The sequence below is a fragment of the Dasypus novemcinctus genome, chromosome 13 (assembly GCF_030445035.2).
Source record: "Dasypus novemcinctus isolate mDasNov1 chromosome 13, mDasNov1.1.hap2, whole genome shotgun sequence".
NCBI lineage: Eukaryota > Metazoa > Chordata > Mammalia > Cingulata > Dasypodidae > Dasypus > Dasypus novemcinctus.
In genome coordinates, this window is record NC_080685.1 from 21,070,732 (window position 1) to 21,087,587 (window position 16,856).

The 16,856-nt window shown below is 37.6% G+C and overlaps 2 pseudogenes; one reads left to right on the forward strand and one right to left on the reverse strand.

The window, feature by feature from the left end:
• Window positions 1-678: 678 nt before the first annotated feature.
• LOC101437072 (flavin-containing monooxygenase 5-like) overlaps window positions 679-16,856 on the reverse strand; it is a 41,285-nt pseudogene continuing 25,107 nt past the window's right edge.
• Window positions 11,608-12,746, forward strand: LOC139436330 (actin-histidine N-methyltransferase-like; annotated as a pseudogene).

Here is a 16,856-nt window from a genome sequence, read left to right on the forward strand (position 1 = left end):
TGTGGGGAGGGGGAGAGAGGAATAGAATAGATGGAAGAGTGTATAACTGGAGGGCAATGGAAGTATCTTTTTAAAAATATGACCACTTTGGATGCTTATTCTATGCCATGAAAGAAAGGGAGTGAGAAGAGAAAGTAGAGGTGGAGGCAGACAAATCAAATCACATTAATAGGCTACCTTACAAAAGTTGATTGGCAGCTACTTAGTATACTTTCTAAGATATACTCTAGTGGGATCCTGATTATGGGAACTAAAGAGTTCAAAACAGATAGGCCAGCTAATTTACAATCCCAAGTTTCTCAACCAAAGTTGAATCTGTTGGCAGATGCCAAATTATTAGAATGCCCTGTGAGTATAGAAAATTGAATGTAGTTCCTTCAATGAGAAAATAAAGACACATTTCTTACAGAAAAGGAGTAAAAATGATCTGGTATCAGGTACACTAGGGAATGGCAAGTGAAACAAAATACTTGAAGTATTTATGTCTTATCTCAGATACTTATAACTGTTAAATAACCATTATTTCTCTTATCCCTCAATAGGATATATTTAGTTAGAATTTTAAAAACAATTAATAATTGAACTTCTAATAAAAAAAAACAGATCCCATCAGAAGCAAAGTTACACAGAGTCAGTCATGTCCTACACAGATGTTGACTTATGCTTCCCACCATAGTATTTGATAACCAAAATCAAACATTTATTAAGCACTTACAACATGTCAAGAATTCTTCTAAGGACACACAAGTATGGTTAATAGAGTTCCTGAGCTCACGGTCTATTATTGGAAGGAAAAGTATGGGTCATGAGAGGAAGGGATCATCCTAATTCAATTGAATGTGGTTCCAGATTTTACTGGTATGTAGTTTTCACACAAGGACCTAAAAAGAGGGGAGTGGATGTTGGCTATTCTGGTTCCTTGCATTTCCATATGAACTTTCCCAGTGAAAGCTGGGGCAATGACAGTAGAGTAGCTAAAAATAGGCCATAATTACAGCAAAGAAAGCAACAGCCAGCATAACCCTGACCATTGTCGCGGAGATCATGGAGTCACTCCTTTCAACTCCTCTTGTCATCATGGGCTTCCTGATACAATCTTCTGTGGTGAGGAGAGCTTGTCGAGCTCCATGCTACTTTCCAGGGCCCTAGACAATATTGAACTGGAGTACAGGGTCCGAAAAATACCTGTAATGCCAACTTGGGGTCAGTGAAAGCAAAGTACAGGAGATTGGGCCTGACCCCCAACAGATCAGCAATCTCATCCATCGCTTTTATGTAGTCTACCTGAATGGTATGGCGTGGGCTCTCCACATATCTGGAACAGAGAAGATAGAAGCAATGATTATCAACAGTTCAGTTAATCAATCAATCCCCCAATCTGTCAGTGTTTGGTGAGTGCTTGCTCTTGGCTCAATATTGGGATAAGTGCTGTAGAAATTAGAAAAGAAATATTAGATATTGTCTCTGTCCCCAGGGAGCAGAGAGAAATATGAGACTTTGGGCAAATCATGTGGATTTAGGCTACTACATGTAAGTGTAAAGAGGAAGTACTTAAAAGAGAACTTAGTGGTTGGGGCCTTGAAGGATGTGGAAGATATAGTTTGGCTGAGAACAAAGAGGACAATATTACAAGTCAGTTTAACAGCAGACCTAAGGAGCAGATTTGAAAGGAGTGTAGAATATGAGCAGAGAGTTTGTGTGGGCACTACCCACAGCAGAGGAGGCATGTTGTGGGAATCAAGGATGGAGCTGCAGAGACAGGCACAGCAGATCCAGACACAGAAGGCTCTGATACTATCGGAAAGCAAGAACCCATCACAAAAATACTGCTCCTCTAAACCAGTCTCTGTATGTGTGGAATCCTCAATTATTTTATGAGGACAGTGTGGTAGAGTCCGTAGAGCAGGACTTCCTAGGACCATTGTGAATATGGACTCCTGAAAGTAGGGGGTGAATGATTATAGCAAGTACATATTTGAAGAGCCAAAAGGATGTTTTTTAAGGGGAGAAAATGTGATAACAGTGATCTACATGATTACCAGTTTGGAGAGGGTGGAATTTGGGGAGCTGGTGGGGGTGGGGGAGGAGGGACGACTTTTATTTTGTACTTTCGAAAAAGAAAATAAAAGAAAGAACAGCGGGACAGCGGACAATAAAAGAAAAGCCAAATCATTCTAATTAAGAGTCAGGTGGACTTGAAGAATCTAAATGTAGGATAGGAAAAAGATCATAGAAAATAAATTTGAGGGAAAAATTGGGGAGATAGAATGTAGGAGGGACTTTAGATGTTCAAGTAGGAATTTATTGAAATGGGACTAAAATTTAAAAGAGAACATTAAAAGAAATTGAGAGCTTTCCCTTATGGATATTATATTGGCTTAAGAGTTTGCAGACTTGTACTTATTTACCCTAAAATAGAGGACCAAGAGCTGTAGTGTTCATGAACATTTTACAAAAGAGGTTCAACCCTGTCTTATAGGGTTGTTATGAAGATTAAATAAGTTCATGCAAATAAAACATTTATCTCAGTGTGTCTACATAGTGGACCTTCAACAAAGGTTAAATTATATCCTCGGGGACTGCCCACAGTCAGAAGTGGTTAGATGAAAATAAATAAAAGGAAAAGAGAGGTCAAAGTTTGAAATAGGATAGTTTAGTGCAGGAAAGATAGAAAGGAGAGTACTCTAAGAAAGGAGATGTTTGAAAGCACTGAATTCAGAAGGGAGAGGAAGGAAAATGAAGTTAGTCATTTATGACATTCAAGAGAGCAGTTTCAGGAGTAAGGATGGAAGTTCCATTGTAGGGGGTTTAGAAGGGAGGAAAGGGTTAAAATTTAGAGTATGTAATACTATATATATATATTGCAGAAGTTTGGCAGAGAAAGGAGAGAGAAAAGGAGGAGAAGACCTGGAAGGGATAACAGGATACATTAAATTTCCTCCTCTCAGGAGGGGGAGAGCTATGCTAACAATCAGTTGAAGAAAAACTTTGCCTAGGATGATTTTGCCTGGTGTAATGGTTAGGCTAATATGTCAACTTGGCCAGGTAATTGTGCCCAGTTGTTTGGTCAAGCAAGCACTGGACTAATTGTAATATAAGGACAACTATGGGCTTTAGTCATTACTGAGTTTACTGCATAGATGGCTGATCTACATCTGCAGTGACTAGGGAGAGTGCCATCAGCAATGAGTGACACTTTGTCCAATCAGTTGAATGCCTTAAAAGAAGAAGTGATTTCAGCATTCAGAAAAAATGTCCCAGCTTGTCTTTGGACAGCCAAAATCTCCCAGAAACACATCAAGGACCTTCATTGGACTTTCATCAGAGGCCCTGGTTTGCAGTCTTCCTGTGGAACCTTGACTTGTGCATCCCCATGGTCACATGAGAGAATCTTATAAATCTCATATTATTTACAGATATCTCCTGTTAATTCTGTTTCCCAAAAGAACCGTGACTAATACACCTGGAATGATTTTGTCTCTGATTTTCCCATAAAAAGAAGTACTTATCATCAATTTACACTTTTTCTACATAAAAACCATCTAGATATTGAGGTCACAGTCTGAAATTCAGGTTCCTGGACTACTGCATTCACACAAGCTCTAAGATGGCCGATGTTACCACCTTCCAAGTTACATGCTATATTCATACCATATGCTATTGTGATGCTGTGTGATGACAGCCAGCAAACTGACCACTGCAAAAAGATTTCTAAATTTATCTATCAGATTTGTAATTCCATTATATCTACCTCTCATTAATTCCATAATGCCCTTTCTTTCTCTAGCAGCTCTACTAGCATTTCAATTAATCCTACAAAAAATAACATACCTGATTTTCTCTCCATGTGCTTTTTCCTACTCAACCTTTCCTTTAGACCTTAAATACTTTTCCTGAGCTTCTCTTTCTTTTGTTTTCTGTCTTTATTCAAAGAGCTGGTACTGCTGCTATTTCTTCAGGCTCTTGTCACAAACTTTTATTTCCCTTTCCTTCAAAACATAAATCCTTAAAGGAAATCCTTAAACTAACATGAGGAAGCTTAATATAGTACAGTATTGCTCTTATTAAAAGAGAGATAGTAAGTAGAAAAGTGGTAAGTAGAAAAATTTACAACATATTTTCATGGGAAAATTTCTCACCTTTTTTCCATTTCCTCTCGAGTCTTAGATATTTCTGCCATCATTTTACTTAGTGAGGGTAATGTCTTTAGCTCTGAAGAGAAAAGTTAAAATTCTAAGTGTAAAATTACCTCATTAGGAATAATAAATCTATTAACAATTACTATGCTATGGAAAATTAATAGAAATATAGGCGTTTTCTGTCCTCAAGGAACTTATATATCATTTAAGCACCTTCACCCCCACACACACTCCCACCACTGATAGTATACTGATATTAACATTTGTAGTTTATTCTGTTTTGTCCTTGGTAAATATTTCCCTGACATGCTTTCAAAGCAACACTTACTACTTCCCTAGTATAATCTTTCAACTGGGAAGTGAAATATAGATATGAGGAAATAATAAATAGCCTTTAAAGTATATGATAAATGAGGCACAAAGTAAAGGGCAGGGGTATATGGAAACATATCCACACTTGAATTCTTTATAACGAGAGGCTGACTTCCAGGAAGATGGCGGAATAGAAAGACATGGGACTCCTTTCTCCTCCAGAAAAATAGTTAAAAGAGAGGCTGAAACAGCCTAGAAAAAGTTCTTCTAGGGCTTAGGATACCTGTTGAAGGCTGGACACTGCCCAGAAGTAAGAGGGACAAAGGAGGGTAATTGTGGCGACAAAACTGTTGAACCAAGAATCAAAGAGCAGCAGTAACACACACTCTCCCACCACTAAATCCCTGTGAAAGAAAAATAAATTGAGCATCTGAATTAACTACCATCCTAATCATTTGCCTATCATCAGCAAAAAATTATGAGCCATACTAAGAAATGGAAGACATGGCCCAAGAAAAGGAATATATCAAATCCCTAGAAGGGACACAGGATTTGAGAAAACTAACAAGATGCACAAAAATTACCAAAATCAGATTAATAAGTTGAAAGACAATATGGCTAAAGAGATAAATAACATCAGGAAGACAATGATAAGCACAAAGAAGAATCTGAAATCCCGAATAGAAAAGTAACAGAGCTCATGGGAATGAAAGACACAATAGGTGAGATCAGAAACACATTAGAGGGGGGAGCGAACTTGGCCCAATGGATAGGGCATCTGCCTACCACATGGGAGATCCACGGTTCAAACCCCGGGCCTCCTTGACCCATGTGGAGCTGGCCCATGTGCAGTGCTGATGTGCACAAGGAGTGCCATGCCATGCAGGGGTGTCCCCCGTGTAGGGGAGCCCCACGCACAAGGAGTGTGCCCCATAAGGAGAGCTGCCCAGTGTGAAAGAAAGTGCAGCCTGCCCAAGAATGGTGCTGCACACACAGAGAGCTGACACAACAAGATGATGCAACAAAAAGAAACACAGATTCCCAGTGCCACTGGTAAGGATAGAAGTGGTCATAGAAGAACATACAGTGAATGGACACAGAGAGCAGACAACTGGGGATGGGGGAAGAGAAATAAAATTTAAAAATCTTTAAAAGAAAAACACATTAGAGGCATACAACAGCAGACTTGAAATGATAGAAGAAAGAATAAGTGATACCAAAGACAGAACAACTAAAAGTGAAGACAGAAAATAACAGGGAAAAGAATGGGAAAAAATTGAGCAGGGGCTTGGGGAGTTGAATGACATCATAAAATGCAACAACATACATGTCATGGGAGATCCAGAAGGAGGAGAGAAGGGAAAGGGGGTAGAAAGAATTTGAGGAAATAATAGCTGGAAATTATCCAACTCTCACTAAAGAAATGAACTTACATGTCCAAGAAGTGCACTGTACCCCAATCAGAATAAATCCAAATACACCTACTGCAAGATATATACTACTAGAATGTCAAATGTCAAAGATAAAGAGAAAATCCTGAGAACAGCAAGGGAGAAGCAAACCATCACATACAAGGATGCCCAGTAAGACTTAGTGCAGATTTCTCATCATAAAACATAGAGGTGAGTAGAGAGTGGTATAATAGAATTAGGAGACTGAAAGAGAAAAACTGCCAGCCAAGAATTCTGTATCCCACAAAATTGTCCTTCAAATATGAAGGTGAGTTAAAAATATTCACAAACAAACAGAACCTAAGAAAGTCTGTAAAAAAGAACTCACCTTTATAGAAAATAATAAAGAAAGCCTTAGAGCCTGAAAGAAATAGAAAGAAGAGAGAGGCTAGGAGGAAACTATAGAAAAAAGAATAGCAGAAAGGCTAACCAAAGAAAAAAAGACAAAAATATGATATGACATATGACAGCCAAAGAACAAAATGGTGGAAGTAAATAATGCATTTAGAGTAATATCATTGAAGCTGAATGCATTAAACTCCCCAATCAAAAAATATAGGCTGACAGAATGGATTAAAAAAACATGAGCCATCTATGGGGAAGCAGACATGGCTCAACTGATAAAGTGTCCACCTACCATATGGGAAGTCCAGGGTTCAAACTCAGGGCCTCCTGACCCATGTGGTGAGCTGGTCCATGTGCAGTGCTGATGTATGCAAGGAGTGCCATGCCATGCACGGGTGTCCCCATGTAGGGGAGTCCCCATGCAAGGAATGCATCCTGTAAGGAGAGCTGCCCCAGGTGAATGCAGGGAGAGCTGATGCAGTAAGATGATACAACAAAAAGAGACACAGATTCCTGGTGCCACTGACAAGAATACAGGCAGACTCAGAAGAACACACACAGCAAGTTGACACAGAGAGCAGACAAGGAGGGGTTGGGGGAAAGGGGAGAGAAATAAATAAATAAATGCTTTTTTAAAAAATGAGCCATCTATATGCTACTTTCAAGAGACTCATTGAAGGCCCAGGGATACAAGGTGACCAAAAGTGAAAGGTGGAAAAAGAAACTCCACACAAATAGTAACCAAAAAGAGCAGGGGTCATTATACTAATATCAGACAAAGCAGACTTTAAATGCAAAAAAGCTGTAAGAGATACAGAAGCCCATTATATATTAATAAAAGGGACAATCCACCAGGAATATATAACAGTCATAAATATCTGTGCACTTCACCAGGGTGCCCCAAAATACATGAGACAGCCTCTGGTAAAACTGAAGGGAGAAATAGACATCTCTACAATAATCATTGGAGACTTCAACACACCATTCACATCATTAACTAGACAGATGATCAAGAATGAAGCAGAGAACTTGAGCAATATGATAAATGAGTTAGACCTAACAGACATATACAGAACATTGCATTCAAACTCGGTGGAGTATACATTCTTCTCAAGTGCCCATGGATCTTTCTCCAGGATAGACCACATGTTAGGGCACAATGCAGCTCTCAATAAATATAAAAAGATTGAAATTATACAAAGCAACTTCTAAGATCATAATGAAATGAAACTGGAAATGAATAATAGACAGAATAAAGGTAAATTTGCAGATGAGTGAAGGCTAAGCAACACACTCCTAAATAATCAGTGGGTCAAAAAAGAAAATGCAAATGAAATCAGTAAATATATTGAGAGAAATGAAAATGAGAACACAACTTATCAAAACTTATGGGATACTGCAAAGGTAGTCTTGACAGAGAAATTTATAGCCCTAAATGCCTGTATGAAAAAGAAGAAAGAGCTAAACTCAAATATTTAACTGAACAACTAGAGAAACTAGAAAAAGAACAAACTAATCCCAAAAGAAGCAGAAGGAATGAAATAATAAAGATTAGAGCAGAAATAAGTGAAACTGAGAACAACAACAAAAACAATAGAGAAAATCAACAAAACCAAAAGCTGTTTCTTTGAGAAGATCAAGAAAATTAACAACCCCCTAGATAGACTAATAAAGAACAAAAAGAAACGTTGAAAATAAATACAATCAGAAATGAAAGGGGGGAAGTTATGACTGACCCCACAGAAATAAAAAGGATTATAAGAGGTTATTATGAGAAATTCTATGCCAACAAACTAGACAACCTAAATGACATTCATAGAAATGCACAAACCCTAAACTGTTGCTACACGAAATACAAGAATTTAACAAACCAATGACATTTAAACAGATTGAATCTGTCATCAAAAATCTCCCAACAAAGAAAAGTCCAGGACCAGATGGTGTCATGGGTGAATTCTACCAAGCATTTCGAAAAGAATGAACACCAATCCTGTATAAACTCTTCCAAAAAATTGAAGAGGAGGAAAATTACCCACCACATTTTATGAACCCAACATCACCCTCATACCAAAGCCAGATAAAGACATAACAAAAAAAGAAAATTATAAACCATTCTCTCTATGAACATAGATACCAAAATTCCAAACAAAATTCTTGCAAATTGAATCCAACAGCATATCAAAAGACTTATACATCACAACCAAGTGGAATTTATTACTGTATGCAAGGCTGGCTCAACATAAGAAAATCAATTAACATAATATACCACATTAGCAAATTGGAGGGGAAAAAAATGATCATCTCAATCGATGCAGAAGAGACATTCAACAAAACTCAGTATCCTTTCTTGATTAAAAAAAAACATTAAAAAAGATAGGAATAGAAGGAAAATTCCTCAGTATTCTAAAAAAAGGCTTATATGAAAAACCTAGAGCCAACATTGTACTCAATAAGGAAAGGTTGAAAGCTTTCCCTCTAAGACTGGGTATAAGACAAGGATGCCCACTGTTACCATAGTTATTCAACATTATACTAGAAGTTCTAGCCAGACCAATTAGACAAGAAAAAAAAAAAATTAAAGGCATCCAAATAGGAAAAGAAGAAGTAAAACTCTCACTATTTATAGATGACATGATCCTATATTTAGAAAATTCTGAAATGTCTACAACAAAGCTACTTGAGCTAATGAATTCAGCAAAGTGGCAGGATGCAAGATCAATGTGCAAAAATGAGCAATGTTTTTGTACACTAGTATTGAACAATCTGAGGAGAAAATGAGTGAAAAAAACTCCATTTTCAATAGCAACAAATAGACTCAAATACCTAGAAATCAATTTAACCAAAGACATACAAGACCTATATGCAGAAAACTAATAAACAATTCTAAAAGAAATCAATGAAGACCAAACAAATGGAAAGACATTTTGTGTTCATGGATTGCAAGACTAAATATCATGAAGATGTCAATCTTACCCAAACTGATTTATAGAATCAATGCAGTACCAATCAAAAATCCCAGCAGCCTCCTTACAGAAATAGAAGAGGCAGTTACCAAATTCATTTGGGAGGTAAAGTGCAGCCAAATAGGCAAACGTATTCTAAAAAATAAGAGTGACATCGGAGGACTTTCACTGCCTGACCTTGAAACATATTACAAAGTTACAGTGGTCAAAACAGCATGGTACTGGGATAAAGATAGACACATCAATCAGTAGAATAGAATTAGGAGTTCAGAAATAAACCCTCACCTCTATAGTCAATTGGTTTTTGATAAACCTTCCAAGTCCATCTAATGGGACAAAATAGGCTCTTCAACAAGTGGTGCTACGAAAACTGGATATCTATAAGCAAAAGAATGAAAGAGGACCCCTATCTCACTCCCGATACAAGAATCAACTAAAAATGGATGAAAGACCTAAATATAAAAGCCAGGACCATAAAACTACCAGAAGAAAATGTAAGGAAACATCTTAAAAACCTTGTGGTAGGTAGTGGTTTCTTGGACCTTACACCCAAAACATGCACAACAACAACAAAAAATAGATAAATGGGATCTCCTCAAAATTAAACACTTCTGCACCTCAAAGTTCTTTGTCAAAAGGGCAGAAAGGCAGCCTACTCAATGGGAGAAAATATTTGGAAATCACATATCCAATAAGGGCCTAATATCCATGATATATAAGTTGATGTTACAGCTCAACAATGAAAAAATAAATGACACAAATAAAAAATGGGCAAAAGTGTTAAATAGACATTTGTCCAAAGAAGAAATATAAATGGCAAAACAACAACAACAACACAAACATGAAAAAATGTTCAACATCACTAATGATTAGGGAAATGCAAATAAAAATTACAGTGATACCCTTTCACACCTATTAAAAAGGCAAAGAATTACAAGTGTTGGAGAGGATGTGGAGAGATAGGAGCACTTATTCACTGTTGGTGGGAATGCAGAATGGTACAGCCACTATGCAGGACTGTTTGTTAGTTCCTAAAGAAATTGAATATAGATTTGCCACATGATGCTGCAATACCACTACTGGGTATATACCCAGAACTGAGAGCAGTGACATGGATAGACATCTGCACACCTTTGTTCATAGTGGCATTATTCATGATTGTCAAAAGTTGGAAACAACTCAGGTGTCCATCAACCAATGAATGGATAAACAGTTTATACAGCTGTAAGAAGAACTGAAGTTATAAAGCATATGACAACATGGATGAACCTGGAGGACATTATGTTGAGTGAAGCAAGCCAGACACAAAAGGACAAGTCTGAGTGCAATTCTGAATATATTGTGTAATATACTGTATACTTTCATTTATTTAAAATGTAATCAATTTTTTAAGATGAAAAAAAGAAGAGGCTCTATTACAGGGAGACGGAAGTAGAAGTAAGCTCTCAATTACATTTTATGCCTAAATTATTTTCAAAGATAACCCTTATCTTCTGAACTTTTTTATTTGATGATGGCTAGGAGTAAGGCCAGGGATAATTTAGAATACCCATTCTTGGGAGAACAAACAGTTCCAGTAGTAGGAATTTAATACCAAGGACATGGTCAGACAAAGGAAAGGAGTATTTAAATCAATATAGACAATTTTAAGCTAAAATTCTCTACATGGCATAGCACCTGAAAACCTGAGCATAAGGTTTTATGCCATGTAAAGACTTTTAACTATACCCTAGCCCTAAGGTGTTAATCCATAAAATACTGTATCATATAATTTCAGAATGGGAATATACAAATACACTCCTTCTCTACATGTTCTCTAGTCAAGTGATTATCTCAGTACTGATTAAACTTCTCTGGTGATGGGGATCTCATAACCCTCTGAGGAGATTATTTAAATATTTGGTTGCTCTGGTTGATGGACTAGTACTCTTTTTATCGACTCCAAAGTCTGCCTCCATGAAACTTCCACCATTGCTCTGCCTTCTGGAGAGAATAATCTTAACATATGACAGCCCTTGAAACATTCGACAGTGCTCATAACATCTTTAGTCTTCCCAATATTTGACTAAACAGCACTAGTTCTCCATATGACAGGTTTTACACTCTGCCATATTGGCTGCACTTCTATGGGAATACACTAGTAACTAACATATGAGACTCAGAAATTCAACATTCAAGACATTCTGTTTTGCCATGTGTTTTCTCATTTTGACCATGAGAATTATTGCTTATATACAAAAGTCAACGAGGAAACACAGAAATGCTTCATTTGAAATTAGTTAGTGGTCTCTTCAGATACTCAGGAAACATTTTGTTGGTTGATTGCTTGCTGCCACCACTGCCTGGGCTTGGTTGAGATGGACCATGAGGACTGACCTGGGGAAGCAGGAAGTCAAAATGAGTAAGAAGAATTAAGTGAAAACTCAGAAGTCAGGCACTGGTGTTACAGCAACTATGTCTCTGAAGGAAATCTTGAGCTTAACTAGGGAACTGTTATAGAAATGCAGTAGTCCTGCACCTGGCCAAGGAAAAGAATGGGAAGAGTAGGTGCAGATCTGGGCTCTAGCTGAGAAAACACCATGAAAGCATTATTTTTTATGGAGAAAGAGATTACTTTCCTGAGCTAATGAAATGAGCCCCCAAAAATGTAGCTTCTGTTGAGGGTTTTGAAATGGTTAACTTCAAAGAATAGGGCTTTTATTTGAGAGCAATAAGAAATATCAAGACAGAAAATTTATTTTTATGGGTTCCACGAAAATTACTTCTGACTGTTGAATCTGCTAAGAATTCAGTGTTGGCGCCTTTATATTCTCAAAACCTAATTCTTCAAGCCATGGGAATTACCACATGGGCCTTTCACCTGCTGTGTGAGTGAGCCAGTCCTAAGTCTTTATGGCAGCCCTACATTCAGAGCCTCCCCAGTGAATATGATACTCCTCTCTACTCTGAAGATGAAATTTGGTATCTTATTCAGCACAGATGTACATGATGTCTTCAGTCAGTACAAAAACACAACTCGACAGTATGCCTCTTTCAATAATGTTATCCAGACCCTATTCATGCCAACCAACTACCCTTGAAGGATTTTTTCACTTATGAGGAATACAGGTGGGCAGTCTCTTTTGTTATGATGTGACAGAACCAAATCCCCATAGATGATGGATCCCATGTGACGCTGGTGCTGATTCCTCTATGGGATATATGTAGTTACATCACTGGACTGATCTCCACTGGGTACAACCTCAAGGACCTCAAGCTGTGAGTGTGTGACTCTGCAGGACTTTAAAGCTGTGAAACAGATTTTCATTTTTTTGAAACTTGGTCAAATACAGAGTTTGGGAACCACAGCAGTTTTTTCTTTGAGAATAATTCACATAACAGAGTACCTAAAGCTTGGAATGGATAAAATTGACCAGCTCTACACCATGAAGGCCGAGGTCATGTCCCATGCTAGCATTCCCATTTCCTATGTCTTTGCATGCCCTTTTTTTTTTCTTTTTTCTTTTTGTTTATTGAAGTATATCACTCATACATAAACATACATAAACAGTAAGTGTTCACAATAGTTGTGAACTTATAAAACAAACATACGTAACATCATACAGGGCTCTCATATCTCACCCCACCACCAATAAATTGCATTGTTGTGAAACATTTTTAACTAATGATTAAAGAACATCTTTAAAATTTTACTAAAATCAAAATATCTTACATGTGGTGTATTTTTCCCCCAGCCCGCCCTATTATTATTTTTTTATCATTTACACGTGAACACACATAAACAATAAGTGTAGAGTAAAAGTTGTGAACTTACAAAACAAACATGCATAACATCATACAGGGGTCCCATACATCAACCCACCACCAAAACCTTGCACTGCTGTGAAACATTTGTTACAAATTATGAAAGAATATCATCAAAATCTTACTATGAATTATAGTCATTATCTTATATTTGGTGTATTTTCCCCCAACCTACTCTATTATTATTTTTTAAATATATTTTTATGACAGAAGCTATAAAGTTATAAAAACAATCATGCACATGTGCACAATTCCCATACAATACTCCTCTATCAACATGTCACATTGTGGTGGCACATTTTTTACAGATTATGAAATGATATCCTCATATTATTACCAGGTCCATAGCATACCCTGGGCATTCATTTTACAGACTTCCACAGTATCAACACAGTATATCTTTGGCATAGATGTATTGATATTATGTTATTACTGTTAACCAAGGTCCATAGGTCACTCCAGTTATATTTTTCCCATTCTTCACATTCACACCACCCTGCAATAGTGATGTATATCTGCTCTAGGTCACAAAGGACACTCTTGCATCTGTACCAATAACCACAATTCTCATCCACCTCTGGGTTTACTGTGTTATTCAGTCCCTAGATTGTTCTCTTTCTTTCAATTGGCATTTACATCCCTAGACTACCCTTTTCAGCCACGATCCTATTTATAAACAATCTGTTACTCACTGTAATGTGTTACCATCAACTCTATACATTTCCACACTTTCACAGTGTTAATTTTTGTATAAGGTATGAGATAGGGGTCCTATTTCCTTCTTTTGGCTATGGATATCCAGTTCTCTCAGCACTATTTGTTGAATGGACTGTTCTGCCTGAGCTGGGTGTTTTTGACAGGCTTGTCAAAAATCTCTTGACCCTAGATGTTAGGGTCTATTTCTGAACTACCAACTTCGTTCTATGGGTCTATATGTCTGTCTTTGTGTCAGTATCATGCTGTTTTTACCACTGTAGGTAATATTATTTAAAGTCTGGAAATGAGAGTTCCCCAGCTTTGCTTTTCCTTTTTAAGATGTTTTTGGCTACTCAGGACACCTTACCCTTCAAAATAAATTTGATATATTTTGCTTTCTGTTTATTTTTTAAATGCTGGAAGAATTTTTATCAGGATTGCACTGAATCTGTATATCAATTTGAGTAGAATTGTCATCTTAATGATATTAATGTCTTCCAATCCATGGGCATGGAATGTTCTTCTAGTTATTTAGGTCTTTTAAAATTTCTTTTAACAATAAACTGTAGTTTTCTGAATGCAATTGCTTTACATTGTTGGCCACCAACTTCAGCTGATGGTTAGTAAATTAAGCTAGCTAAAGTATAACCCTAAGAACAGCTAAAGTTTGAACCTGACCAAGTCAGAAAAAGGCCTGTAGCTGCATTTTGACTCTTCCCACAGCATGAGGGGAAGCCTGGTTGACTGAAAAATCACAGTGATGGTAGGGAGCCCTTTCTTTCACCAAAGTCGGACTGCAGCCCTAGCCTATGCTTCAGTCCCACATATAGCAGGGAGAAATCTGGTGAGCCCTGCACCAGCCTCTTTGGGTAACTGCAGGAACAGTTAGCTGGCACAGACTGAATAGTCAGACGTCTACCAGGGCAACTGCAGTCATTTTGGACCCACATGGCATAGATTGCTGCCCACACCTACAGCTCTATCCCCACTCCAGGTAGGGGAGAAAAGTGCATGAAACTTCATCAGTCTCTCTGGGCAACTAAAGTCTAGGCCTGCACAACTTGTATTATTACACACAGCTGTGACTCTGTCCCTACCCCTGGCAAAGGAGAAAGCTGGAAGAAGCGTCATCAGTTCTTATGGCAATGAGAGAAGATTGAGCCTCTACATCTTGCAGCACCAACTACATCCTTAGCTCCTACTACACACCAGCAAAAGAAAAAGGGCAAGAAAGCCCTAAATTAAAGAGAGAAATTGCATCCAGAATAAATACATCTAGTAAGCCAGATGCCAAAACGCCAACAAAAAATTACAATCCACACCAAGAAACAGGAAGATATGGCCCAGTTAAAGGAACAACATAAGCCTCCAGATGACATAAGGAATTGAGACAAATAATCATAGATGTTCAAAAAAATATCCTTAATAAATTCAATGAGATGGCTAAAGGGATTAAAGATATTAAGAAGACATTGGACAAGCCCAAAGAAGAATCTGAAAGCATACATAGAAAAAGAGCAGAACTTACATGAGTGAAAAATGAAATAAATTAAATAAAAAATACCTTGGAGGGAAGCAGACTTGGCTCAATGGATAGAGCATCCACTTACCACATGGGAGGTCCACAGTTTAAACCCAGGGCCTCCTTGACCCATGTGGAGCTGGCCCATGTGCAGTGCTGATGTGCGCAAGGAGTGCCGTGCCATGCAGGGGTGTCTCCCACATAGGGGAACCCCATGTGCCAGGAGTGCGCCCTGTAAGGAGAGCTGCCTAGCGTGCAAGAAAGTTCAGCCTGCCCAGGAATGGCGCCACACACACAGAGAGCTGATGCAGCAAGATGATGCAACAAAAGGAGACACAGGTTCCCGGTACTGCTGACAAGAATAGAAGTGGACACAGAAGAACACACAGAAAATGGACACAGAGAGTAGACAACTGGGGCAAGGGGAGGGGGAAGGGGAGAGAAATAAATAAAAATAAATGTTAAAAAAAAAAAAACCAAAAAACTGGAATCATATAATAGCAGATTTGAGGAGGCAGAAGAAAGGACTGGTGAGCTTGAAGAAATGGCCTCTGAAAGCAAAAATACAAAAGAACAGATGAAGAAAAGAATGGAAAAAATAGAACAAGTTCTCAGGGAACTAAATGATAGGAAGAGACATGCAAAGATACTTGCCATGGGTGTCCCAGAAGGAGAAGAGGAGAGAAAAGGGGCAGAAGGAATATTTGAAGAAATAATGGTAGAAAATTTCCCAACCCTATTGAAGGGCATAGATATCCATGTCCAAAAGCACAACATACTCCCATCCAAATAAATCCAAATTGACCAAATCCAAGAAACATACTAATCAGAATGTCAAATGCCAAAGTCAAAGAGAGAATTCTGAGAGCAAGAGAAAAGCAATGCATAACATATAAGGGATAACCAATAAAATTAAGTGCTGATTTCTCACCAGAAACCATGGAAGCAAGAAGATAGTGGTATGATATATTTAAGATACTACAAGAAAAACTTCCAAACAAGAATCGTATATCCAGCAAAATTGACGTTCAAAAATGAAGGCAAGTTTAGAATACTCATAGATAAACAGAAACTAAAAGAGTTTGTAACCAAGAGACCAGCATTGCAGGAAATACTAAAGGGTGTGCTACAGTCTAAAAAGAAAAGACAGGAGAGGTTTGGAAGAGAGTCTAGAAATGAAGATTATATCAGTAAAAGTAAGTAACAGTGTCAAAAAATGGTGTAAATAAAATATAACAGATAAAACTCAAATATTTTGGAATGAATTTAATGAATGTTGTCAATCACTTCTATTCAGAAAATTGCAACTCATTTTAAAAGAAATTTAACCTAAATAAATGGAAGAACATTCCATTCTCACAGATTGGAAGGCTAAATATCATTAAGATGTCCATTCTACTCAAATTGAGATACAGATTCAATGCAATCCCAATATAAATTCCACCAGCATTTTTAAAACAAATGGAAAACATGATTATCAAACATATTTGGAAGGGTAAGGTGTCCTGAGTAGCCAGAAACATCTTAAAAAGGAAAAGCAAAGTTGGAGGGCTCTCACTTCCAGACTTTAAATCATATTACCTAGCTACAGTGGTAAAAACAGATGGTACTGGCATAAAAGCAG